The 26,601-nt window shown below is 39.6% G+C and overlaps 1 protein-coding gene across 3 annotated transcripts in view; it reads right to left on the bottom strand.

The window, feature by feature from the left end:
- LOC131679808 (chorion transcription factor Cf2) overlaps positions 1-26,601 on the bottom strand; it is a 198,168-nt gene that overhangs the window by 71,459 nt on the left and 100,108 nt on the right. For 2 of the 3 annotated variants that reach the window (XM_058960556.1, XM_058960557.1), the window contains exon 2: positions 23,768-23,862. The exons of the other annotated variant lie outside the window; for it this stretch is intronic. The gene's annotated coding sequence lies outside the window, so the exon portion shown is untranslated. The remainder of the gene's footprint in view (positions 1-23,767; positions 23,863-26,601) is intronic. 3 annotated transcript variants of the gene reach the window in all.

Below are 26,601 nucleotides of genomic sequence, written 5' to 3' on the forward strand. Positions count from 1 at the left end.
GCAAAGAGAAAAAAATCAAACACAAATATTAGTGGTGGAGATTTCGGGATTGTTTTTTTTTAAATAGTTTGTAAAAGTGGTGTTATTTGCTGGCGAGTGGGGGGCTATTTGATTTTGTATTCAAAAACATTGCAAGATTATTTTTAGGAAAAATATAGATGAACAATAATTCTCACATTTGATAAGGTCTAAAAATCAACAAAAAAAATTTCAATTTTGTTAAAAATATTTTGACACAGTGAAACGTAGTTAAAATGACGATTTTTGGTCCTAGAAATGACCAAATCTGCACTCTGCACGGACACTTCGGATTGTTAGCAGATTGTTATTTCCAGTTACAATCTAAAATCTGAATCTCAGAATGAATCAGTATGAATTTTTGGAGACGGATTCTTGAGGTTCATCGAATTACAAGCTCCTAAGCTCAGAATAGTTATGAAGCACGAAATTTTTGAAAGCCTGTTCATTTTTTTGTGATTTTTGGATCCAAATTACTAGATCCTGAATTTCAATTACGGATATATGTATCTGCATTTTTGGTTTCTTGCAATTTGTTTATTTGTTTAATATACATTAAGGTTAAACTGAGAACGCCTCAATAAGTGACCATATTTGAAAAAGAAAAAAGCAGTTTTTTCTCACACCGTTGGGAAAATCTTGACGAAAATGAATTAATGTTGTATTCGGAGCATGGGTTGATACTATACTATACTGTACTACAATTAAAGCATCGTAATCGGAGCATAAGGTAAGTTGTAACGCAATACTCGAAGTGCGCCGTTGCAGAGTGTCAGTAATGACTTGCTGTATTACTTCGAACACGCACTGGTTCCAGATGAATCAGTTGAAACCGGTTTCCACAACAAGGGAGCCAGGTAGAATCTCTCCACGGCAATTTAAGGAGCGCAAAATGTATAAAGCTGCGTTTCACAGACTCGATCTTATCAACGCCGTTCTTATCGTTAGTATAGTTTGGGCTTTAACTAGTATTCCAGGATTGGCCGTGGCAAAAAAGCAATACAGAGATTTGAGACAACAAGCAATCCGTAATATTTGTAGCTATTCTAAAGATGTATCTCAACACTTGGAACGCCTTACCAGCTGCATAGGAGACATATTGTTTAAACGCAAGCACCTTTCAGCATTTTTTGATTTTTGAGAAATCGGCAATCTTCAATTGAACGGAGTCTTCAGTATAAGATGCACATCATTGAAGTACAATAGAGAGATCAAATGACTTCCTTGAGTTATTCCCCTGACTCATATATAAATTGAAGCGCATGAAAATATCTGAAACTATTTCAGAACACTGTCCAGTAAACGAAATGGTGACTAGGCTGGTTAAAACAGATGCTGGCGAGTGGTAGGCTATCGAAACCAGTGTTTTGATAGTAAAGCAGCAACCTGTCCCATCGTTGACCGAGGCTGGAAAAAGAGAAGCTTTCAATAACAGTACGGTTCATTGATTCATTGGTCGGCCGAGAGCCATATGGCCGAATGCCGTTTGGTCGAATGTTACTGGTGGTCGTGTAACCGAGTGCGCTTTTGGTCAAAAGAGTCATCTGACCGAAAGGGTCATTTGGCCGAAAGGACTACTTACACAAAAAGGCTATTTGGTCAAAAGGGTCATTTTACCGAAAGGTGTTATTTGGGGTTATTGAACCGAAAGGGGTTATTTGGCCGAAAGGGGTTATTTTTCCGAACGGTCAATTATTTGACCAAAAGAGGTTAAGAGGCCGAAAGGGTTATTTGACGGAAAAGGGATCGTTTGGCTGAAAGGGATTATTTGGCCGAAAGGAGTTATTTGTCTGAAAAGGGATTAATTGGCCGAAAGGGATTTAATCGAAAGGGATATTTGGCCAAAAAGGCCATTTGGCCGAAAGGGTTATTTGGCCGAATACCGTTTGGTCGAATGCTATTTGGCCGATGGCCGTTTGGTCGAGTGTCAATTCAGATGGCTCTACGCTATTCTCGCGATATTTTAACCCAACAGAAGAAACGACCGAGTGAACGACTGACTTCGAATTCCCATCAAACACACCAATAGAAATCTTCGAAACATCGTGGACAAACACAAAGACACGTCTGATCGATTCGGCAGTGCTGTCATTTCCTATGATTATTCACGAGATATTTATTTGTAAATTAAAAATTATTTGTGAATTATGCAGAATGTTTGGTATGTTCAACGGAATAACGGATAGATATATGAATGTCTGTGGTGTAGTTAGACATTACCAAAATCTCAACAATTATAACATTATGGAATCAAATATGATACGGAATAGTTCAAGCATCTTTAAACTATTTAGACACACATTTTTGAGAAGAGAAATCCAGCAAACCTTAATGAATTTTCGTGCTTAATAAGGTAAAATTGAAGAAGTCCACCATTTTGTTAGCAAGAAAAAGTAAGGTTTACCGATAAAAAATGAAGAATATCTTAATAAATCATATTAAAATGGATGAACATTTCATTAAAAAATTATGTTTATAAACCGGAAATGAATACTTGTCGTATTGATAGACTCTCTCTTACACACTTTCTGAAAATTGAAAACCTACTCGGACTCTATGCAAATATTGCTCATTTCTCTTGTAGACATAGAAATAGAAATGTATAGGAAAACAGCTCATGTTAAAAACAAGGAAAATATCCACAGAATGTTTAGACCAATAACAACAAATATTATAAATACAAGAAAAAATAAACAATATTTAAATTAAGACAAACAAATCACATTCGTTATTAATTAGGTCGAATCTATGTATTACTTTATTACGGTTCGTCAGTCAAATAAGCAAATGGGCATTTATGTAAGTATTACTCTCTCTTGAATCACAACCAGCCCAGATTAATGACATTCGGCAAAATGACCTTCGGCCAAACGGAATTCGTCCAAACGGCAAATAGGAAGCGGCAAAAGAGTATTCGTCTAAACGATATTAAGCCAAACGGCATTCGGCCAAATGACACATTCGGGCACTAGGCCTTCGCCCAGATTGCTGTCGGCCAAATAGCGTTCGACCAAAGAGCATTCGGCGAAAATGACCGGACACCAGTTTACGAAAGACCCCTTAACTCAGCTCAAGCACTTGACCGCTGACTGGATGGGCTTCGCTGTGATGAGGGGATTAGAGGCTTCTTCACAACTGTTGGCAAGTGTGCGTTTCGGTGTCCGGAAAGAGTAGGTAGACTCGGTTTCGACCAGGCTGGAAATCGCTCGTGGATTTCGGTAGGCCAACTTACCGAACCAGATCGCTGGATCGGGATGGCTACAGGAGTTTGACTGTGATGAGTGGATCAGAGGGCCTTGTGGTCCGGAAGAAGAGAATTTAAGCAGTTCGTTCGATGCATAATGCTGAGAGCAGATGTGCGTTTTCTTTTCCGTGATGGCTATATGGTGCGGTAGCCATCCTTATTTTAACGCAGATTACACTGCTGATGAGAATTAGTAAAACTTAAACTTGGCTTAATCAGACCTCCTTTTCTTGCGGGACATCACGCAGGACTAGGGGTTTGCTCAGAAACACAAATAGTGTTTTCATTTTTTGGAGCGAGCATCAATCCGGCACTAGCTTAGTCCTGGCACTAAGTTAGTGTCGGATTCTGATGAGACGGAGTCGAAAAGTGTGATCTTCATAAGCAAAGGTGGTTTAAAACAATTTTCTTCTTAGTGGGGAAAAGTTTTTACCTACATTTTTACACTAAGGAGAAATGTAGCATAGAACACTCACCTGTGAGACGACTTACCCTCATGAATGCGAGTGTAACTATTGAAGTGAGCACCGGTAGTCTTAGTATTATTATTTAGAAATATTTTTTTGTATAACAATTCAACAATATGAATATCTTAGAGTAACTGTATACTTGCAAACTAACTGATCCATTTGATAAACAACCGTTTCAATGCAGTGACGCCATATTGAAATTCGTTTTCCATCTGTCGATAGAGAATCTGTGTCCATGATGCATTAAATAATTGTGACAAGTCTGATATCATTGGGTAGCTTGATTGCTTCTGGCAAATCCTAACATAATATCTGAAATACCTGTACTTAAGAAAACGCTGCTGAGACGGTAGTTTTCCGTTAAAGGGAGTGTCTGGTGTAAAGTATTGAAACAGAAGGTTATTTTGGTTTACGATTTTGAAGGCACGGTAACAATAGATCTTTTTTGTAATGTTAAGATTTATTTATACATTCATTGTGCACGAAAAAAAATTTAGTCAAGCAAAACCACACATACGAGCGTTCCAAGAGTAGACGTCCAACAATTTCCACGTCGAGGAGCGCCCGGCGAACACGACAACTCTCGTTAAAATTGTCTGATACGGGAAATTCAATAAGTTTTGTAGAGCTTAGACTTGTAGTTAGTCGATGAACAAAAAAAAAATAGAAAAAAGTTCTAGTTTCAGAAAAAGGCTTCGTGAAAACCGAAAAATCTCATATTTTACTGTAAAATTTGCTCACTTTTCTTGAAAATAATAGGGAGAAATTTTTTTTTTGGTTTTCTGTGGTTCATCGACAGGCTACACATATTGTGCAATCTCATGAAAAAATTTAGTTAATTCATTGATTAGTTTTTGAGTTATCGTGTTCGCCAATTTGAAAAAACGCGGTTTTGAGAAAAACGCTATTAAAGGGTGTCCCACATCAAATTGTATCACGGAAAAAACCGCTGTAGAAAATGACCCATTGGGTATTTTCTCTTGAAAATTTGGGTAGAACTAGTATAGAGTGTATTGTTTACACTGAATTTTTATCGCTGTTAGTTCTTCGAAAATTGTTGCCGATAGATTGAAATCTGCGTGTGTTATAGCAAACATGCGCAAGAAATGCATGGCTGTTTAAAACAAAAGAAGTTCAGCGTGGCCAAAGAGATTGCGAGAAACTTTTCTAGATGTTCAATACTAAAAATTAAGCGGATGAAAAAGAAGTCAATTTTTTGCGCACTACGCCAGACGCCCTCCTAATATTTCAACATTTCTGTTCTTTTACTACCGGGAGAAAATTGCATGACTATTCAATAAACACGACAGAAATGAACGCGAATAAACTTGTCGAGTCATGAATCAGAACACTAATCTCGCCATAATGGCAAACTGCTTACCATGCCAAACTTTCTAATCGAGGGCCATCAGATGTTAGACAATATAATGTCATTTCATTTATAGACCAAGCTTTCTAGTTATATTTTACCATTATTGAAACTTTCCTTAAGTACGCATACAAATATAGCGAATACAGTGGTCTTAATTATATACCGACACTATAAATATACAAGAATCGAAAACAATTTTATATATGAACTTAGATGCGTTTTTGCAACGGTTTTTTTCGAGTGGCAGTGTATTCATCCATAAATAGTCTTTGTAGTATGTACCTATTAGCAGAATCAAAATAGGATAGGCTGAGTGGAAATGAATCAATGCATGGAACAAGCGTAAATAATAAACTTTCATTGTGCTTCCCATCGATCCGCGTAAATTTGTTGCTAAGAAAGTTTTCGTCTTTGTGCAACGAAAGCACAGATTGCTATCATGCAGGTCACGCATGCAACCGCTATCAATTTAGTAACAAATTAGATATACCTACCTACACATTCGCCTCAAACATTTAACCCAAGCGCACAAAGCAAAATGAGTCAACACTGAGGATGATGGGTAGAGCAAAAGAGAATCTGTATTCGAAAGTAATCTGATATTTTCTCATTGTGGTGTCAAGTAAACAACTAGTACCACGTCACTATGTTAACCGTGTTTGCAAATGGAGCTCGAATGTACAAGCGATTTTGTGTACGAATCATTGTGTTCGATATTGTACATAAAAGTGTGCTGGAAACGAGCACAACACAGTCGTGTGTTGTACAGCAGTGGGTAGCGTACCTCCACAGCCACAGCGGACTTCTAACTCAGCTACACTGGCTGTGAAAACACACAGCGCAGCGATCTGCACCGCCTTCCGTTCAACAGGCAACTAAGCTTGCCCGGCCAAACACGCTCTTTAAATAGTCGATGATGACGTCATTTATAGAAGCGTAGCGCGATAGGTACACAAATCTGTCGTGCCGGACTTGGGAAGCGCTATCTTCGGCGTGTAAATGTGCGATATTTTGACTAGGTTGCTCATTATTTAAATTTTGAATACCATGATATAAAATATCTTTGAGTTTATCTAATGGAATCTTTTCTTAGATGTATTTCGGGGCGGTATGCTCAAAAAATTGAAAGTTCATCGTGAGATTGCTGAATTATATGCGTTTAAAATTGGACCACTTTTCGTTACATACCAGTTTTGTAGAATTTGCAAAGTGCACCCCATATCGAAAACAAAGACGTAGTCCTACGACACAATTGATGCTTTATTTGAATGGAAAATTTTACATGTACAATTATGGCACGCCATACAAATTTTGTCATCAATTCACACCTATGACACGTGTGAGTGCGACTTTTGTTTATATTATTAGTAAAGACTCTCAATATAGTCAACCGATTTTCGTAATATTTGAGAGATTAATACAGAATAGATAGAAGCATAAATTGTCTTCTCTGAATAGTTTCTACCATTTATAACTTTCGAGATACTCAATCTCAAACTTTAAAAATCGCTTTTCTCGAAATGTGAAAAATGGCGCCTGTCATAAGATAGCACAACAGCGACGAAATGCCGTTCTGGGCGAAGGATATGCTGCCACCATCCAGCCCTGATTTTGATCCATTGGGTTGGGTGGAGTATCATGAAGACCAAGGCTTGTTCAAAACGCCAGTCAAGTACTCAGAAAAATATTGACCGTAATCGCGGCAATTGGAAACTCGATCTTTTCTTCACGGAGTTTAAGATTTAAAAAAGAATCACATTAAAATATATAAATAAAATCGAAACCGCAATTTCTTGAATTTTTAAAATATGTTCGTAGTGAAATGGTGCGAACAACATACTGGTTGAAAAACTGGTGTAGAATAGTCAGTTTTAGAATATTTTATTATTTGATAGCGGTAGGTGTCAAAAAATATTATATTTGGCAAGCGATTTGCAATTGCCGTTTTTTTTTACTAAATTTCCTCCGGTGTGCTAAAAATATATTCAAGTTAAATCCGTTTTCAACAGTTCTCATAATTCGAATAATGGAGCTTTATGGTTTAGATGCTCGTCCAACTCTTCGCCCTGTTCTGGTGCATACCGCCCGTCAGTTTTAATTATTTATAAATTCATTAATGCCACATCGTGCACGCTCGATTGTCGCGCACACCCAGTCACAGGCAGGCAAGTGACAGGGCAGCATCATCATCAGATGTTGCAAAAAAAAACTCTCCTACAACCAGGAGATCTTTGCACATTGTAGAGCTGCAAATGTTAGAAAAATCATCAGCAAAACCTGCTGGCCGGCTGACTGACTGGCTAAGGCGTTGATGCAGCCTTGGTAAGGTCTGTTCCGTTGTACCACCTATGAGCTATCCGTGCATTACGCCGCGCCGCCGCTGCTAGCTGACGGCTACGGGCTTGATGAACCTGAAGGCTATATGTACCCCTTTCCATTTCCCCATTTTGCACGGTTCTATTCAGATTCACGACAACGTGTGTCAACGGTGGTGGGCAGCGGTGACCTGTGCCGCATCTTTGCTGAAGGCACTCGAGAGGTGTTTTGTCTGTAAAATAGACACGATCGTTATCCCCCACTAGCGAACCGTAGCTGATGAACCTTGAGTTAAAGCATTTGCTGGCAGCGTCATTTTTGGCGATGATACTGCTGGGCTCATCGGGGGATTCAATGATGTTTCTTTTAAATTTAATTCAATTACCACAATGCATCTCTAAATTGCAGACTTTTAACCAAGTTTTTCGAGTGACGGACGGCACAATACAAACTAAAACACTATAGTCACTTAGGTACTCGTAACAAACAATACATATGTCTGTTTTTATAGTATATTTTGGGACGCGGATTGCGTATAATTGATTTTATTTCAATCTTCAATTTGAATTAATGCTGAGCTTGGTCACGTTTTTTCTGCTGAACCTATCTAAAAGTAACTAATAATTTATATAATTAGTAATTTTTTTTTTTTTTTTTTTCGAGAGTTGTCCTACTGGAGCTGTAGAGCTAGGTTCTCGGAAGGGCTCCCCGTCAGAATCACATACTACAATTTGCAGACGAGACAGGCAATGTCGCCCAATAAAACACTGCAATAGGCCAGTTGTAGCGGGCCGTGATTCTGAATGTGATATTCTTTGTACGGTTCAGGCATGTGCGGGCGTAGGCACTCGGAATCGCGTGTATCATCACGAAGGGCTCGAACATTTGTACGTTAATGTGCTCGATCGCGTGTGCGTTTGTATGTCGCGTGTGCTAACGTGTAACTTCGCGTGCATAAATTCTATTTCATAACCGTGTGCCTTTCGCATATTCGCGTGTGTTCTAGAATGATCGCGCGCGGACCGTGAATCTGATACTTAATTTTTTGTGTACGGTTCAGATTCCAGAAGGAAGTGGGCTCTTCCATATCATTAGAGATCCCAATCATGTCGTCGTAGAACGCGTGGTCTAGTGGATATGAGCTTTATTTTTTTTTTATTGGTCCAACTGAATGTATGGACCTAAATTGCTAGAATAAAGGTTAAATATTTCCGGACGTGACCGATTCATGATCGCACATTTGCGGGTTGGCGTTTGAGATCGCGTTTGTAACTTCGTAAGTACTAAAACGTTCACACAATTGCCGCAGTGTTATCAAGTTTACGCGATCGCGGGCATAGGTGTGCGTAGATGATCGCGAAGGGCTTAAGCGTTCGTATGTTGACGTGTTTGTCCCGTGTGCTCGCGTGTATGTGACTTCGCGTGTATAAATTCGATTTTGAAACCCTGCGGCGATTTATATATTCGCGGACCGTCATTCTGATCTTTAGTTTTCGGTGTACGGATCACATTCTGACAGGGAGAGAGTTACCCCATATCACTAGAGTTTGCGGTCATGTCGCCATGGAACGTTTTGTCTAGTGGATATGGTAGTTATTTTTCAATTTTATTATTTTTTTAATAATTAACAAGGACCTAGATTGTTTGTACCGAGGATAGATACTTCCGGACGATCCCGATTCATGATGGCGCGAGCGCGGGAGTTTGTAGGTTGACACTTGAGATCGTGTTGGTAAGTTTATGAGTGCTGAGATTTTCACCTTATCACCGGGGTGTAATCATGTTTGCGAGTTCGTAGGCTGCTTGGAAAATCGAGAGGGGCTCTAACGTTTGTGCGCTGACGTGATTTTGTAACGTGTGTTCTTGAATGGTTGCGCGAACCGTGAGTCTGATATTAAATTTTCAGTGCGCGGTTTGAATTCTGGCAGAGAGTGGGATCGTTTATATCGATAGGGTTCCCGGTCATGTGGCCATGAGACGTGTTGTCTAATAGGTAAGGGCGTATTTTCTTAATTGGTCCAGCTGAAGGCATGGACCTAGGCTTCTAGGATCAAGGATAGACTTTCGGACGTGACCGATTCGTAATCGCGTGCACGATGGCATTTTTGTAGGTTCCCGCTGAGACCGCGTTTGAGAATGTGTGAGTGTTAAGACGTTCACTATCACCATCGTTGTTGATTCAGCTGAAGGCGGGTGTAGAATGGCAGTATAGGACTCGAAAAGAAGAAATAAAAGACAATATATGAGAGACGTAATAGATTAGATAGGTACAAGATACAGTTATGATCATCACATGAGACATACATTAGTACTTCAAACACTACTAATACTTGAATAGCCAATCACCACACATAGCACATCCTTTCTCAATTATCTATTTGTTACTGGTTGATTGTTGGTTATGAGCTGGTGAATAGAGGAAAGGTATAGAACAGACAAAAGGCTCATATCAGCCCTCCCGGCCTCCTCGACACACCACTATCGAGGCGTATTGTAATCAACATCTTGAAGCGGGCTTCTTATATAAATCAAATCCTCAGTAGTCATAATGTTTGGTGGATTATTAACATGAGAACTAATTAACCTCTAGTAGTAGAACTTGGTGCAAATAAAAACTAAAAAGAGCGAAGGTCCTTATATTTAGATAACTCTATTGAATATATTGTGGCTTGATGATGTTTACAATACCGTCAATCCCATCAACCTGCGAGAGGGAATAATTTATATAATTAGTAAAATTACCCCCATAATTGTTTGCAATGCCAATTGAATCAACGATCTCTTTGGGTGGGACGTCACCGATCAGTGCTGGACGGGGGCAACTTTGAAAGCGATCGACGGTGTGATGATTGCGCATACTCGCTTTCGGAAAGTCAGGCTGCGTCGAAGATGGTCCCAAAAATAAGCGTACCGAACTGCACTTTTAGATAGCATCGCTTGTTTCGTAATAGTTATAATCTTTCCACCTGGAGATGAAAACGAGTGAAAATTTGTACTCTGGGGGAGATTAGCTCCGGAGGGGCAAAGATGATGAGATTTGTTCATAACATTTCCTCGTTCGCCATAGCGGCCGACGTTGCCGCCACCGCGCGTCGGGCAGATGAAAAATTGGATCGACAAAAGGGAAAGCCACCGAACTGGCCACCAGCAGTCAGCACGTTGCGTTTCTTCGAGTATCATCAGACCTTAGGTAATGGCTGCCAACAGGAGGAAACTACTTCGAATTTCACACCAATTTGTCGGGTGTTGGTTTGTTAGGGGCCGGCGGGGAACCCACCGTACTTGTGTGGTAACAGTACTTTTGGAATGATGCGATTGCTGACGGCAGCGTTGCCTTCGAGTCCTCCTCTCGAAGGCATTTGAGGTCGGCAAAGCGCAAATCGATGACGCTCAACTGGGTATTGTTTCTAGCCGACACTTAAAATGGCTTCTGGAAATGTTTGGGTAATCTAGATGTTTGGTGAAGTATCCAACTGGGGGGTACCCGTTGCAGCACGTTGGTTTCTCACGTTTTCAAGCGGGGAAGATTAGTAATTAGGAAACGTAGTTGTTTCCAACGGTGTCGGCTAGGTCAGTTTATAGAATTTGAAATTCTCAGCTAAGTCCACTTTTGGATGGTCCTTTGTTGAAAGCTCGCCCAAATATGGACTAATCGCGAGCAGCATCAAACTCCTCGCGAAATTATTTTATTACATGCCTTTGTCATGGCAAACAACACAGTCAAATTTTCCAATTGTGCTCTACAACAAAAACCCAAACAAAAAAATACCGACACCCGTTTCATTTGCAAAACACATTGAGTATAAGAAGAGCCTCCGGCAGTTGACCGATTGGTGAACAACGCGCTCGTTGCAATTTGACAATCGATTAATCATCGGCGTAACTCGTCGGCGTAATTGTCCGCAAAGTTGATGCAAACTATCGCCGCGATGCTTTCTCCCGCACGATAAATCATTATCTACTCTGACGGTACGGGCGTACGTCACCCTCCATCCTCAGTCGCGGTTTGTCCTCTCGTATGTGATTGCGCCAGGTGTCAGTAATTCTGGGATGTTTGCATTCCTAGCCTGGTTGGTTGAGCTCGGCTCAGCACTGTGGGAAGTGCCAACTTTTTAAGCTCTACTCACCACCACCGGTCGTAGTAATCGCATCTGTCACACAGGTGTCGGACGCAATTATAGTTAACCATTTGAAACAATTATAGAAGATAGACGACGAAACGCGAAACGCTCTTCTCCATCCTAGGTCACTTGCGGTGTCCCGTGGAAGGATGATAAATGGATCTCCGCAGACTACCTTGGCGAGACTTGAAGTTTGAAGTTCAGTGTGTGTAGGGCGAAATAAGACAGATTCGTCCAAATCATTATCTTTATTATTATTGCTGTTATTATTGCTTAATACATAGTTATGGCCTTTTACCAGCACGACTTCTCAGGGCTTCTGCAGAGCGGCGGGTGAAGTCGACCAGCGGACTCACATTTGTTCGCGTTCAGTGGGAAGTAGCAGTCCGCTTGCTCCGAGCCAGTCAAAAGATGTAAAGAAGTTCATATATTACTCGCGCACTCTGAGTTGTGCGCCTCCGGGATGTTGGGATTGGTGCGCTACTCTGATTGGGGCAGCTCATTTTCCACCGTTTGGCGCTGCGGGTGTGAGTATGTGGAGTCACAGCAGCAATCGAAAAAAAAAATTCATTCATCTCTGAAATTTCCCCCTGGAGCAGTTAATTGTGTTTCAGTGTGGTGGCTGGCCGAACGACCTACCGAGCAACTGACCGGTTATCCTGGTGGGCAGCGTCGGAATCGTGAGGCTCCGGTTTGTAACGCGCCGCGACATGTGTGCATGTGGCTTGGATTCCTCCAACCAAACCGCTCTGGGCCGTCGTTGGTTGTAAAGTAGCGACGTTTTGATAGATTTGAGTGGTCTCTCTGACTTCTGACTGATTCTCGGCAGCCCGGCATCGTGTCGCCTCGGGGCATACAAACACACACGGACTCTCGTTGGACCCACAGATCCACACGCAACCCGTCAGAAGCACGGGGGGAATTGATTAACTTGTGGAATTTTGCTCCGTCGACTAGATTGCTGCAACAACCAGAAACACCTGACAACGAATGGCCACTGGGCGGAACGGTGGCGGTAAAATCTTGTAGGAGTTAGGCGCTGAAAGTCACGAGTAGAAAAGTAAAGCCAACATACCACGCAACAATAGCTCGTGTGGAATCCCGATCTACAGCGAGGCTCCACATTCCTTCGGCCTTCAAACCGTGCGTGTTCGGAGCCTTCCGAGGTGCGTTCATTCTTCTCATGGTCGTGTCGATTGGACCCCGACCGGGACCGGCCGGTGGATGGACATTAAAGAGTAGCGCAGAAGGGACCGTATGTGAGTATGGCGAAAAGAAATATGTCCGTGACACGTTTACTGCACCTGGTCATGCGATATTAAATATAATTAAAAATATATAACTACTTGTTAAATTAGAGGTATGAATTTATTAAACGCAAACACCTACGTTATTTATTGCCCCCGCGGTTGTATTTTGTTTCGCTCCAGCCCGAACCCAACCCTAAAAGCATGCGAGTATGTTGGCGAAGTTCGCACGCATATCTTTTACGACCCTCGAAAACTCGATAAGGTGCGCCGTGCGCGGGTGGTTGTAGAGGGAACAACAATTACACCAACGACGACGGTAAGCCTTTTGAAGGCTACACGGAATGAGGATGCGAAAGAAAAAGGACTGTAAAATAGCGAGGCACATTTATTTAGGTTTTTTTTCTGCTGCCTTCGTTTGTTCGTTGCACCACTGCCTGCCCGCCCGCTTGCTCGCCGCGAGGCTGCTGGTGAACATCAACGTGCGCGGGTCCTCTCTGAGGGATGGATGGGCGCGTTCGGAGTGGCAGGGTTGAATTTCGTAAATGTTCTGTATTTTTGAATCTTCATGTAATTGAATTGAAGCTCATAGTCTTTTAATCTTCGAATCTTTCAATCTTTAAATCTTAGAATTATCAAATGATTGAATCTTTGAGTTTTTGAAACTATGACTTTTTGAATCTTTTAATCTTTAAATTGTTGAATTTTTAAATCTTCGAATAATTGAGACTCGAAATTTTTATCTCCTTGAATCTTTGAGTATTTGTAGCTTTGAAGAATCCTCGAATATTTGAATATTTATACTCTTTTACTCTTCGATTTTGGCATCGCTGGATTTTAATACTCCTTAAAATTATCTTATTTTAGGTGATTTTTTAATATTTGGAGCTTCTGATCATTGGATCTTTAGACTTTTATCTTCTCATCTTTGGCTCATTGAACATTTGGATCTTCGGATCATTTGATCCTCGGGCCATTTTATTTTTGGAACTTTCCATGTATCGAGTTTTTGATCTTTTGGAGTCTTTGGGGCTATGCATCTTTGTATTTTTGAATCATTGGAGTTTTGTTTCTTTGGATCTTTGAAGCTTTGCCCATTTGTATCTTTGAATTAGTGAATATTTGAATCCTCGAATCATTTAATCTTTGAATCATTGTACTTTTGAATCTTTGAATCTTTAAATTTGTGAATCTCTGAATCACAAAATTATTGAATCTCTGCGTCTTTGAATCATTGAATCTTTGAATCATTGAATCATTGAATATTTGAATCTAAGAATCCTTGAATCTTTAAACTAATAATTAATTTATTTGGTTTTTGACGTAAGTGCCAATACCTTATCTAAGAGTTTCTGGTGGTTCAACGGGTAAAACTGATCCAAATGGTGAGTACAGCGAAAGCAATTATGTGAAACAAATTCCCCCAGGGGCGAGATTCGAGTCTCCCAGCAACCTTCGAGTCTTCGGCCCGATGCACTGACCCACATGCTATCCCTGGGATATGATGACGTTGCATAAAGAACGGTTTGAATCTTTGAATATTTGAATCTTTGACTCTTTGAATCAGTGAATCTAAGGACATTTGAATCTTTGAACCTTTAAATCAATGAATCATCGAATCTTTGAATATTTAAATCATTGAATCTTCAAATCTTTTTGAATCTTTCTATCTATGAATCTTTGAATTTTTGGATCTTTAAATCTTTGAATGTTTGAATATATGAATCGTGGAATCATTGAACCTTTGAATCTTTGAATTTTCGAATCTTTGAATCATTGAATCTTCGAACCCTTGAATCTTTGAATCAACGAATCGATGAATCATCGAATCTTTGAATCTTCCAGCTTTTGAATCGAAGAATCTTTGAATTCTTAAATCTTTGAATATTTGAATCATTGAGTTTTCGAATCTTTGAATCTCTGAATCTGTGAATCTTTGAATCACTTAATCTTTGAATCTGGAAACATTGAATTTGTTGAATCTTTGTATATTGAAATCTTTGAATCTTTTGACTATTGGATATTTGAGGTGTGCATCATTAGATTTTTTGATCATTGGAACTTCGGATCTTCTGGATCCTTATATCATTGGATCGTTGGATCTATGCATCTTTGAAATTTTGAAACTTTAGATCCTTTGTGGTTTATTTCATTCGATCTTTCAGATTATCAGATAATGAAATCATTGGATCTTTTGCTTCTTCTAGTTTTGCTTATTTGCATCTTTGAATATCTGGTATTTGGATCTCTGTAATAGAGATGGACGAAACAGTTCACTTCGAAAAACCGTTCCCGATTGAAAAGCTCTATAAAAAGAACTAATTTACATGAATCGTTGATTTTTTCATGTATCCAGTGAAGCTTTGTCAAAATAGGCAGATTTGTCAGATCTGAGAGAAACACCGAGCACATGCATTATAATTTCTGCACGAGAACTCTCACTGAACGTTTGCCAACTGAGCTGTTACATATACGGGTTTGATGATGGATTGCGAGTTGTTTACGATGTAATGATAGCGTCAGAGGATTTTTATTCTGCTTATGCATTGAGAACGATTAGTGGTACGGAAGGTTAATTCTTTTCCAATCGTTTACCAAAAAATCGATCTCTTAAAGTTAGCGAACGGCCGGATTCAGTTCATTACTTTTCAAAAGAATTTAAAACCACGGTTCTTTGACAAAAAAATCTCTCAATGTCTTTAAAGATCCAGTTCGTTTGGGCTGCTCGTGAACGGATTGCCCATCTCAACTCTAATCCATTCAGATCTTTTGGATTTTTAAGATTTTTTATATCTTTTGATCATTGGATTTGGGTTTCAAATCTTTGGGCCTTCGAGTTTTTGACTGTTTCGGATCTTTGGATATTTAAATCATTGGATCATTGGTTTTTATATCTCTGTTTTTCCTGGTGTTATGTACAAGGTCGTAGCGTGGTCTTCTGGCACTCTTCGCGGAGTCTCAGTTTGCGTTCCTTTGGTATTTACTTTAGCTTTCTTCTTCAGTTTGACTTTCCAACAGTAAATTAGTGTGTTTATAGAAATAACACACTTATCCTGGCTTATTTTATGACTGTGAGAATACTTAGCTTATGACACAGATCAAGATTTCAGCGCTCAGCGAAAGTTAAATGAATCTGTTGGAAGTTGCGGCAGTTGCCAACGCTCGCAGAATTATCAGGGATTATGTCGTGGTGAATGTGAAGTTAAGTGTCTCTTAGACAATCTAACCGGTATGTAATATACACTTAAAAATATCCTTGGTTCTAGGGTCGCACGTAAGGAAACTCTTCTGAAAAAAGCCAGATGATGGTAAAATCTATGTCGAGTAAGATTCGTCATTAAAGACTTCGACTTCACGTTTGAAATCATATACGTTGAACTCGATCGGACCATATGTGATCTTCTTTCAGATAATCAAAGATAATCTACTAAGTATTCTGAAGCTTTCGAAAGCATTGACGCATAAATATTCAGCTGTGATAGATCTCTAGAAAGTTCGTTGTGAAATTCTATTTATAGTAAGCAAATGACGTTACTAATTACAAGTCTTCTATGAAGGACTACCGCGTCTACATGCCCGTTCACAAAGTGGTGATTAACAGCGTGATTACCGATAACAGCATGTCTTGTGTGGATCTACTTAAGCAGGGACTTGACTGTGGCAAGGACGTATCGTATCTTTGGCGGGTTTGGTTTGTGTTTAATTACGTCTTCGTCGTCAAGAATCGTCTTCCTGATCGGCTTTGCGTCATGCAGAGCCGCATTGCACTAAATACAACAAAATGGGCCTTTATACTAGTAAGGCGCGGTGTGACAATTGCGTCAAGAATCACATGGATGTCTCTTGTATTGGGAATACTGAAAGGTGTGCCTATTGTGGGGAGAGTCCACATTATCAATGTACGCCCGGCGTACAGACAGCACCCGAGGAATCCGAAGCTTATTCCTTAAAATACGCTCTAAACACTCTGATCACGACAAATCATTCTGCTCTCTTGGTTCAAGAAGCGTGTAACTCTGACAATCCTAATGCGGGAACATCTTTTACTGCTCCTCAAAACAATAGGCAGATAAGATTCCCTGTAAAAGCACCGAGGAAACTTAAATTCTCATGGTACGGCATAGCCCGATCAGAATGAAATAACAATATTATAACAGAACGCAATATTAGTAGTTAATATAACAGAAAATTATAACAAGCAACAACGCGAGACATAGTTTTGATATCTTCCAGTTATGTGTTTCTGATCGGACGGCTATACTACCTGCTTATTAAATTTAAAATTTTAATATGTTACAACAAAATCACAGAGAATAAACAAGTTTAAAACATTTGTTTTGTCCTTCGAACTAATATCCGTTAAAACATTACGACCACCATATGTGTGGTTCACTGTCAATTCAGTAAAACTCACGTACTAAACGAAATAACGAAAAAACCACCTCTGTTGGTAACATCAGATTTACTATTGAATGTGCCATAATTTTTTTATTTAAATTTTACGCTTGAGATGAACCTCTATTCTCTGTGCCCAAATTGATGTTGCTTTTCAATTTTGTACGACCCAGAGGGAATTTGACTTTAATCCCACTGTTCTGTCATCGATGTTACGTGATATTCGTTATGGAATATTGTTTGTTTGAGGATCATTCACAAACCATGTTTAGCAGAAAAGAAAAAAAACATAGTCTAAAATACACTTCCCCTCCAAGCATATTGCAAATTATCCCCGCTCTACTAGTACGTCTTAAATTCATTTTTTAGTTTCTATCTCGGTAATTCATGTTACGTCACGCTTTTTCCTACCTGTTAATACGCGACATTGTTTATAAACGGCCCCGTTGGTGATATATTATATATTTTAGAACCTTGTGTCACATCTTTATATTTGTTATACATACTAGGAATGCCAAATCATGTGATGTGATGATGTTTTCTGTTGAAATGAACTAGGCCATTACAAATCTTTTTTAAAAATTATGTTCAAGTACAATTTTTTTATGAAGGGGCAAACAAAAAATAAATATTTATTTTTATTAAAATAAAAAAAAGTTAATTTTACATTTACATTTTCCTGCGATCGTTCTCGTGGACGTTTCCGCAGGGTGATTTCGGATAGCGGGGTTGTTTTACTAAAGCAATTCAAGCAAACTTTATTGAATCAATCAAAAGTTCATATAAGAAAGGGATGGTTAAGTTTTTCGATATAAATAATTTTCCGAACAGTACAATTTCTAATAGCGGTTTAATCTGTTTCTAAATTCCCAATAAAAGCTTGAATGATCACTAAGAACTTAATATGAACATTAAGGAGTGCTTTTAGGTATTATCCGAACTTTTGGTTGCTTGGATAGTTTTCGTATCGTTGTAGTGGCACATGGACAGACTTTACACAAAAAGTATAAAAATTGGTCAAAGATGACCCTGCTTGATAACAACGTACAGAAACAGGATTGTAGCATTTTACATATGGACTGGCGAACTGGCGAACGTACATTCTGTGCATACTATAATTTTTCGAGCTCTAGTGGAAACGGCAGGTTTGGTTTATTGCTTATGTTTGAAAACTTGTAGATTTGTTTGTTTGGTACATGATAGTCATTTGGCTCTATTCCGTGTACATCTTCAAAATACTTACATTTTCCCCCAACTGGTCGTGCAGTCGTATGGAATTATGAAACGTATAGAAATCATCAGTTCATATTTGCCTTTTTCATATAAGGAATGCAATCACTCTGAAACTCGACTTGTCAAGCTAGACCCGGAGTGTCGAGTGTCATATATCACTAGATTCAGTTCGTCGATGAGAAAATGTCTATAAGTGTGTTTATTATAGTAAAGTTGAAAAGTTTCAAAAGTGCATTGACAATGGCTGTGACTCACTTTCGTGCATAACCACTTAAAACAGTCCTTACTTTTCTTCCTTCCTTCTGCCTCACGAGACTGCATCAAAGCGTGGGGAGACTGATTCGGTCTTGAGATACAGTGAACTCAAAAAATAGCATGATCACTGGCACTACCTAGTGGTAGAGTTGAAAACTATTTGGTCTTTCACAGCTCTTGATCTTCCGAACAGGTTTTCCGAAGATAGATACTCTGTACAAGATAGAGATCACGAGATATTTCGAATAGAATGTTCTTTTGTTGAAATTTCGATTTCGCTTGTTCCATTTTCATGATTTTAACAATCTATTTCAGTTTTAATGGTGGTACTTAAGGTATGTCTTTGTATAAAAATGATTAAATATTGTCCAGGACAAATTATGACAAAATGATACAATAGAGCATACATTCGAGCCGTTTAGCTCCGAACACCTATTCGGTTAATCGCAGTTGGGAACTTCCGTGAGCCATTTGGCTCCTGTTTCTGTGAGCCATTTAGTTCCTGTGTACGCGAGTCATCTCAGTGAGTCATTTATTCCTCTGCGGCGGAATTTCTTCCGATACCAATGCCCGTTGCGTGAGTCATTTAGCTCCCAGTTTTGTCGCAATCTACTCGGATAGTCCATAAATCCTACTCAAATGGCCAACCAATGTACTTGGTTCGGCGATACCGGATGTTGGTTCGGCGATACCGGATGAAGCGTAGCTTCTGCTTCGCTGATTCCGGTTCGCTGAAAACTCGACGACCAACCGCTGGCACATCACTCGATCTAGTTTCTGACGGTGTAACTAGTCTGCTCACGGACTTCAGTCCGGCGATTCCAGATGGTTCGTGGTGCCCGGTACACTGGCGCCTCAACCAAAGCTGTGGTAGTCTTCCCCTTAGCATAATCGTCGTGACTTTAAAAGTTCGAGTCGATGATATGTTCTCCGACCGCGATTTTCACCTGTTGCTGTCTTTCGGCTGCTAGTCAACACCTGGTGGGTTACCTAAGAGCTCTAATTATACAGTGCATTCCATACCGGCCATCTACGGAATCACACTGTGCACTTGCACTCATCGTAAGTGACAACATATGTAGTTAATCCAAGCAATCTTTGACTCTGCCTCTTTCAGGTTTCAACTGTCCTACATCGTAATCGTCGTATTAGAGCCGACGACCGTTTCTCGGCCTTCCATTTCTCGGTATGATCGCATTACACGCCCTTGTTAGTACTACCATTGAGTTCGCATTTAGGTTGAAGAGGATGCCCCCAAATTTACATTCTTCCTCGTCCTTGTGAAAGATCGCTGTTTTCCACTTTCACTCGTTATTCAAACTGTGTCCGGTTACCAATGCTGTACCAGATCGCTTGATGGTCGCTGTGGGTATATCCTCGCACACTTCTCATCTTTCCTGTCACTCCAAGGCTACAAACATTAACATGGATAATGGATTCCCGGCTCTCCCTGCGGTAAGTACTGATGGTACCTTTGTTTGTAAGATCTACATTTAGCTTTGCTAGAGCCTTCTTGATCGCTGATGGTCAGACAAAGTCCTTTTGATTCCAGCGTCCTTCTCGACAATTTTACAAGTTCCTAGTTCTTGGAATATTTCAGAATTAAAGTCTCTTCGGTTCCTTGGAAAACGGCTAATTCGATTTTTACAAGCTTAGTCTTAAATGGAAGGTTTAATTGAGGTTAGTAAAAAAAAATTTGCTCCCTGATTTTTTCCAGCAATTTTGAAGGGGGGGGGGAAGGGGGGTGACATAATTTTTTAAAAAGATTTGTAATGGCCTAATTAGAAAAACAAGAATTGGTTTTGTTATTTTTTCATCGAATGGCATACAGTATAAAAACAATAAACTTTGACTTTGAAGAATTTTTTGTTTATTTTCCCTAAAAAATTAAAAGCGACAGCTTAATAGGATTGTACGAGCTGTTAACTTAGAAAAAGAAAAAAATATAATATTATTTGATTTGGATGTACAATAATAATCGAAATATTGTGCGTTTACTCTCTTGTCGCACTCGTTTGGATTCTCCAAAAATCAATTGAGTTATTTAACGTCAATGAAACGCAGACTGATTTTATGTGTTTGCATATATACCTAGATGGAATGAGAATGTGTGCGTACAAAAAGTTTATCCCAACTTAAAATACACCATCAAAATTAACTTCAATTGTGATGCTAACCCAACCAAACATAATTAGACTATATGCAATGGATAAAACATTTTTTAAACGCTTTAAACAATTTTAGATCGTTTGTCAATATTTTAATATCATGTGCTGTTTTTTCGTTAGACATATATGAGCTACAAAGAATAAATTATCCATACAGTGTGCAACCGTGTATAAGATTGGTGCATCCGCCGTATTTCAGCGATTACTTTAAGTCCCACAGAAGTCATCGGTAAAATCCTATATTACCTGACTGAATGCGTTGAACATAAATAATGCACACCGTTTTAAACAACAACTTGTGAATCGAGCTAACTCATAATTTTCGATATGTATAAACCAAACAGCCTTGATTTCATTTTACTTCTCTTAAGCGAATCGAATAAATAAATAACACGCAATAAACGGGAGTGAAACCAGATACAGGTGTATGTTTCATCGTGATTACCAAAGCTGAAAATACTCGGCTGAGCGTGACACATTTGAGAACAGTTCGTTCCAACTAGCAGACCTAAACCGAAGAGTACATATTAAGACTGATATCTCTTTTCTTCCCTCATGCAAACGAGAAGCCACATAGGTTACAGCGCCTCTATTGGAGGAAGGTAGGAAGATTAATGTAAAAGTGTATATATATGTGTGTGTGCATCACTATGGGCAGTACTACCTTTACCCACAAGTGGCGTTGTTGTTACTGTATCCCGATTGTATAACCGAGTTGCAAATTTTCTTGATGTGCAGTCTTCGCCTAAACGGAGAGTCGTTATAAATGCATGCAGACGGTTGCAGTGTTCAAATACAGCGTGCAGTGTTTAAATATCTGCCTGTTGCTGCTGTTGTTTCCGACCCGGCGTTCGGTGGGACAATGAGCTTGCTCGAGCAATGCTGGTCGTGGATGATGTCACTGATAGAAGCGTAACGTGCCGGGTGCCCTAATCTGTCGTCCTAGACCAGGGAAGCACAATCTTCTGTGTAAAAATGCATGTCATTTTGACTATGCTTTACATTATTCAAATTTTCAATGATGTAATATTAAAAATCAATAGTTTTATCTACTGGAATATGCTCTTAGAAGTATTTTTGAACGATAAGTAAAAATATATCGAACATTTATCGTGGTGACTGAATTACAAGAGTTCAAAACCAAAAATAGAATATAACCACGGAATTCTGAATTTTCAAGATCATTGTTGACTGCATCTGTGGGTAACGGATAGGTTTCTGAATATAATTCATCCAAAACGAATTTAAAGTTATTCGTTATCTGAACCAGTACTGTTTCGTTATAAATCCCAAATGTCAGCCGCAAACCGTCCAAAAATTCAACCCTTTTCGTTCACCCCAGCAAAATCCACAGTGGCTGAAGAAGAATCCGAAAATTCCTGCTCGGCTCCACGTGCAGGTAGCGGCGACCCCATCGAAGAAGATCCCACTTTGCTGGCCTTGACGCACGATGTGCCTGAATTCTTCTCAATTCCTGCCGTACCCACGCTGCCTGCAGCTGAGCTGTACGGCCCGTTGCCACCAATCGATCCAACAGCAGGTAGTGCGGAGAAACCCTAGACCTCCGCCTCCGCCGCCAACACTACTCATCGTCAGCGCACAGGTACCTACATACTACAACGAGCGCGGTCAGCCCGCTTTGAATTATTTATCTCTTCCCGAACCTAATGATTTCCTCTATTAGCGCGAGCGCGATTTTTTTTTGTTTTTGTTTTCCGTCCGGACGGTTCTTTTTAGGAGCAAACAAAATGCGGCTTCGGTGGCGGGCGGCGGCAGCAGCAGCAACGGTGTCCTGTGTTTTAAGTTTGGGTCTTTTTTCGCTCCAAATAATTAACCGAAACTAACCGCGATCGGCGGTGAGGGTTTGTACACCGATAGTAGGACGCCCCAGAAGCAGACCCATTAAAATACGTATGCTTCAAATGAAGGGGAAGTATTAAAAATTTCACGGGGAATTAAAATTAATAAATTTTCCACCGTTATAAAGACGGGGCCCCCGGAAAGGCGGAAACACTTCTAATTGACTGCAATGAGATTACGCAGGTTTGCAGGTGGGAGTCCGATACTAAACGATCATCGCAACATCCACAATCCGTCCGTCGGTAATTACAGAAAATCAAGCGGCTCGAACCGGCGTGTTTACAAAACAGTCTGTGCGGGAGACAAATGCGGGTGCAGCAAGCAACAATTTGAACGATTATTTCGCAACTGACTCCGACGCGGACCGAACAGCTAAAAGAAGCTTCCTCGTCGAATAGGGCAGCGAAGTAGCAGCGGTAGGTATTCAACACCTTCAAGGTATGCCTGCGAATGCCATCACACTGGGCCACTATGGTCAATTATTATTGCCTACTTCCTTACATGTGTTTTGCAGCCAAACCGCGAAGGACCACCGCCGGTAACGAACTTCAGAAACGTTTAACGTCATCTAGGCCATTATATCCAAAAAGATATGGTTCGACAGTGTTGCCAAAATCGATTGCTTCTTTTTTGTTTTGCGGGATGCTCTTATGAGCATATTTTCAATGAAAATTTTCATTGTGTCGGTTTGAAATCTGCCATCCGCACCTGACATCATCTCGACAAATTGCAAGCGCTGGTGTAACTCGTCGACATATTCGCGATAAGGCTGCATCTTTGTAATACATTCCCGGCAAATCATCGTGGCACACGACGGCGACGCACACGTCGTATCGATGATATTTCGGATACATCACACTTTTGGCAAGTTCCGTTGCGTACTTTACTACCAATTATAAAGTGTTGCTGGTCGGTGGTTGTGAATCAAGCCACACGTGGCCTGCGGATCAAAATTTTCCAATTAATGCATGCGAAAGGTTTTTTTTCTCCTCTTAAGGTTAGCGTATTCGGGGAAAATGAAGGAAGCACCATGGCGAGATTGGGTTTTGGTGCGATAAAATAATTTACCTCGTATCTCGAGAGCATCGAATTTATTGGATGTTATGGAAGAATAATCGTCGATTGAATAATCGTAGCTAGTGGGCGCTGCAGCTGTGGCTTACCTGGAAGAAAGGAAAGAGAGGAAAAAGCAGAAAATGTAGTTGATGAAACCAAACAGACCTTAAAGAGGTGGAGGTTATCGATCAAGTGATTGAAAGGTGGTATTACAATTTTGACAAGTTCAACTAATCAAAACCTGACTGCTCTTGGCAGCCGAACTGGACTCGGTAGCAGCAGAAGCAGCAGGTTATATCGAGTGGCAAATCGATCGGTCGATCGGCTGTGAAACAGCAAACAACTCATTGCATCGCATGGTGTTATTGTGTTAGCTAAACACTAATGAATTGGGTCAAGATCTTGGCTGGAGACGCTGCTGGAACTCTGTTTCGTACCACGCAGGAGATGGACGGAAAAAGAGCGAGAGAGATAGTGTGTGTGTCTGAATTTACTAAAAATTGAAAGCGGTTGCCGGCATGGGGTTTGTGCAGATTCGGCCATCATCAGCAGTGGCGGCGGCAGCGGCACAGAAACAACAAAACTAGTGGCCGGTAGCAAACGGTGTTAATTTCATGCTGGACTGCATGTGTCCAAGTCTGATTGAAATTTCGACGGTATAAACGGTGTGACCCTAATCAGATTAAAATAGCACTCTGTGGGGTGGGGTGATATGTGCTTCGAAAGTAGTCCTTCTGCTATCAGTGTTGACTTCATATTATTTGTCAAGCACATACACGGAACAAAATGTTCCGAAGATCGTGAATAAAGTGCCATGAATTCTAAAACAATCACATTTTTACGTTGCAGAAACATGGCTAGGAACAAAAATTATGTGTTTTATAATTATGTTCAATTTTCCTTCAGTAACGCTCACATAACGCCTTATTTAAATATTTGTTTTTGATTTGTGAACTTCAGTCACGGTTTCCGCCATGTTATTACCAAATTGATTTTCTGTACGTGAACTAGTTCACAACGTTATGAACATTATTCATAAAACCAAAGGTTGATTCATGATGCTATGCATAGATTTGGGAACATTAGTTCACAAAATCAAAACATACTGAATATTTTCCTAATATATTAGTCTCGATCCAATATACGCTCGTGTTCACGAAATCATAAAATATTCATGTATTGGTTCCTGATTCTTAGTACAGTAGTCGCGACTGACCTGTCGTGATCGTGAAATAGTTCGCAAAATCAAGAAATCATGTGTTCGTGAACTGGTTCATGATTCCTAGAATAATAGTCACGACCGACCACGCGTGCCCTTGAAATAAATAAACATTATAAAATATTATTCATTAATTCGTGAACTGGTTCAGGAATCCTAGTATAATAGTCACGATTTATCATTCGTCCTCGTGACATAAATCACAAAATCATAAAATATTAGTAATGGATTCGTGAACTTGCTCATGATTCCTAGTACATTATTTTCTTTCAATTTTACGTGCTTGTGATGTATAGAAGTATCCCTAATTATTGTCAATTTCAAGCAACATGGTAATAAAATTTTCACGTGAGCTGTTTTACAAAATTTTAAATATTATTCAAGAAATGTCCAGTTCCGGGCGACCAGTAATAGGTACGAGCAGTAGATATAAGAAAACTATTAGGACCTCGAACATCGCTACTAATTTGATAAGGTTCAGTGTGATGTTTGGACAGAAAACGAAAACTCCGTTGAGAACCACAACTCGTGTTCGTGATATAATTCACAGAACAATATACCGCGAATAAGTCACACTTTTATGATCTAGACCATATTGTCACGTTACTCCGAGTAAAAATAACTGATGGTAACAAAAAATTACGAATACCATAATAAAACTGCTGATAACAAGAACATGAGTCTCATTACTCTACGTGTCAAATTCGAAAGTAAGCTCTAGAATAAAATATCACGATATCGTGAACAGAAATTTCGAAAATCGTGACTATGACCAACATAAATCTCTATCCGTGACTAAAATATCACGACAACGTGTATAGAAATTACGAAAATTATCACAAAGTTTCTGAAAACATGAACATATATCACATTACTCGTGATTAAAATATCAAAAATCGTGACTAAGATCCTGAAATCATGAACATGAGTCACTTTACTCGTGACTAAAATATCACGATAACGTGAACAGAAATTATGAAAATCGTGACTAAGATTCTGAAACCATGAACGTAAATCACGCTAGTCTTACAAAAAAAATCCGATAGTAAACTCATGAATAAAATGGAATGGTAACATGATGAGAAATCACAAAAATCATGTACATCGTTTGGCTGTCGGCTGTGTATTCCTAAATTATGAACAAGAATCATAACAAATAGGAAATAACAATAGTAACCCAACCAAACATTCGAATGTAACGCCATGTATGTATTCGGGGCGAACTAGTTTTTTTGAAAACACAAATAGTTTCATGACTACGTGGTTTATTATTCACAATGTCAACAACTTAGTTCGTAAATCGTTCAGTTCACGAAATCGTGATCTTCTTTCATGAATTTATTAACGGAGTTTTTTTCCGTGTAGCCAGAAAAAAATTTCGGATTGGGTCCAAGTGTTCTAAAGTAAAATACCGATTGTTAAAACATCTGCCAGAAAAATTTATACAGATTTTCCACGTTATGCGGATCCATGTTTCGACTTTTACTTCAAGGCTGTGCAACAATACCGGTATGCTGGGCAGACTGTATTGCTAGCAATGTTCTGATTGTATTGTTTCCGTGCTGGTAGCAGACTGCGTTTGTAGATACAGGATCCAACAGAGAGACTTCGCGAACGCATGTATCAT

Source organism: Topomyia yanbarensis, chromosome 2 (assembly GCF_030247195.1).
Source record: "Topomyia yanbarensis strain Yona2022 chromosome 2, ASM3024719v1, whole genome shotgun sequence".
NCBI lineage: Eukaryota > Metazoa > Arthropoda > Insecta > Diptera > Culicidae > Topomyia > Topomyia yanbarensis.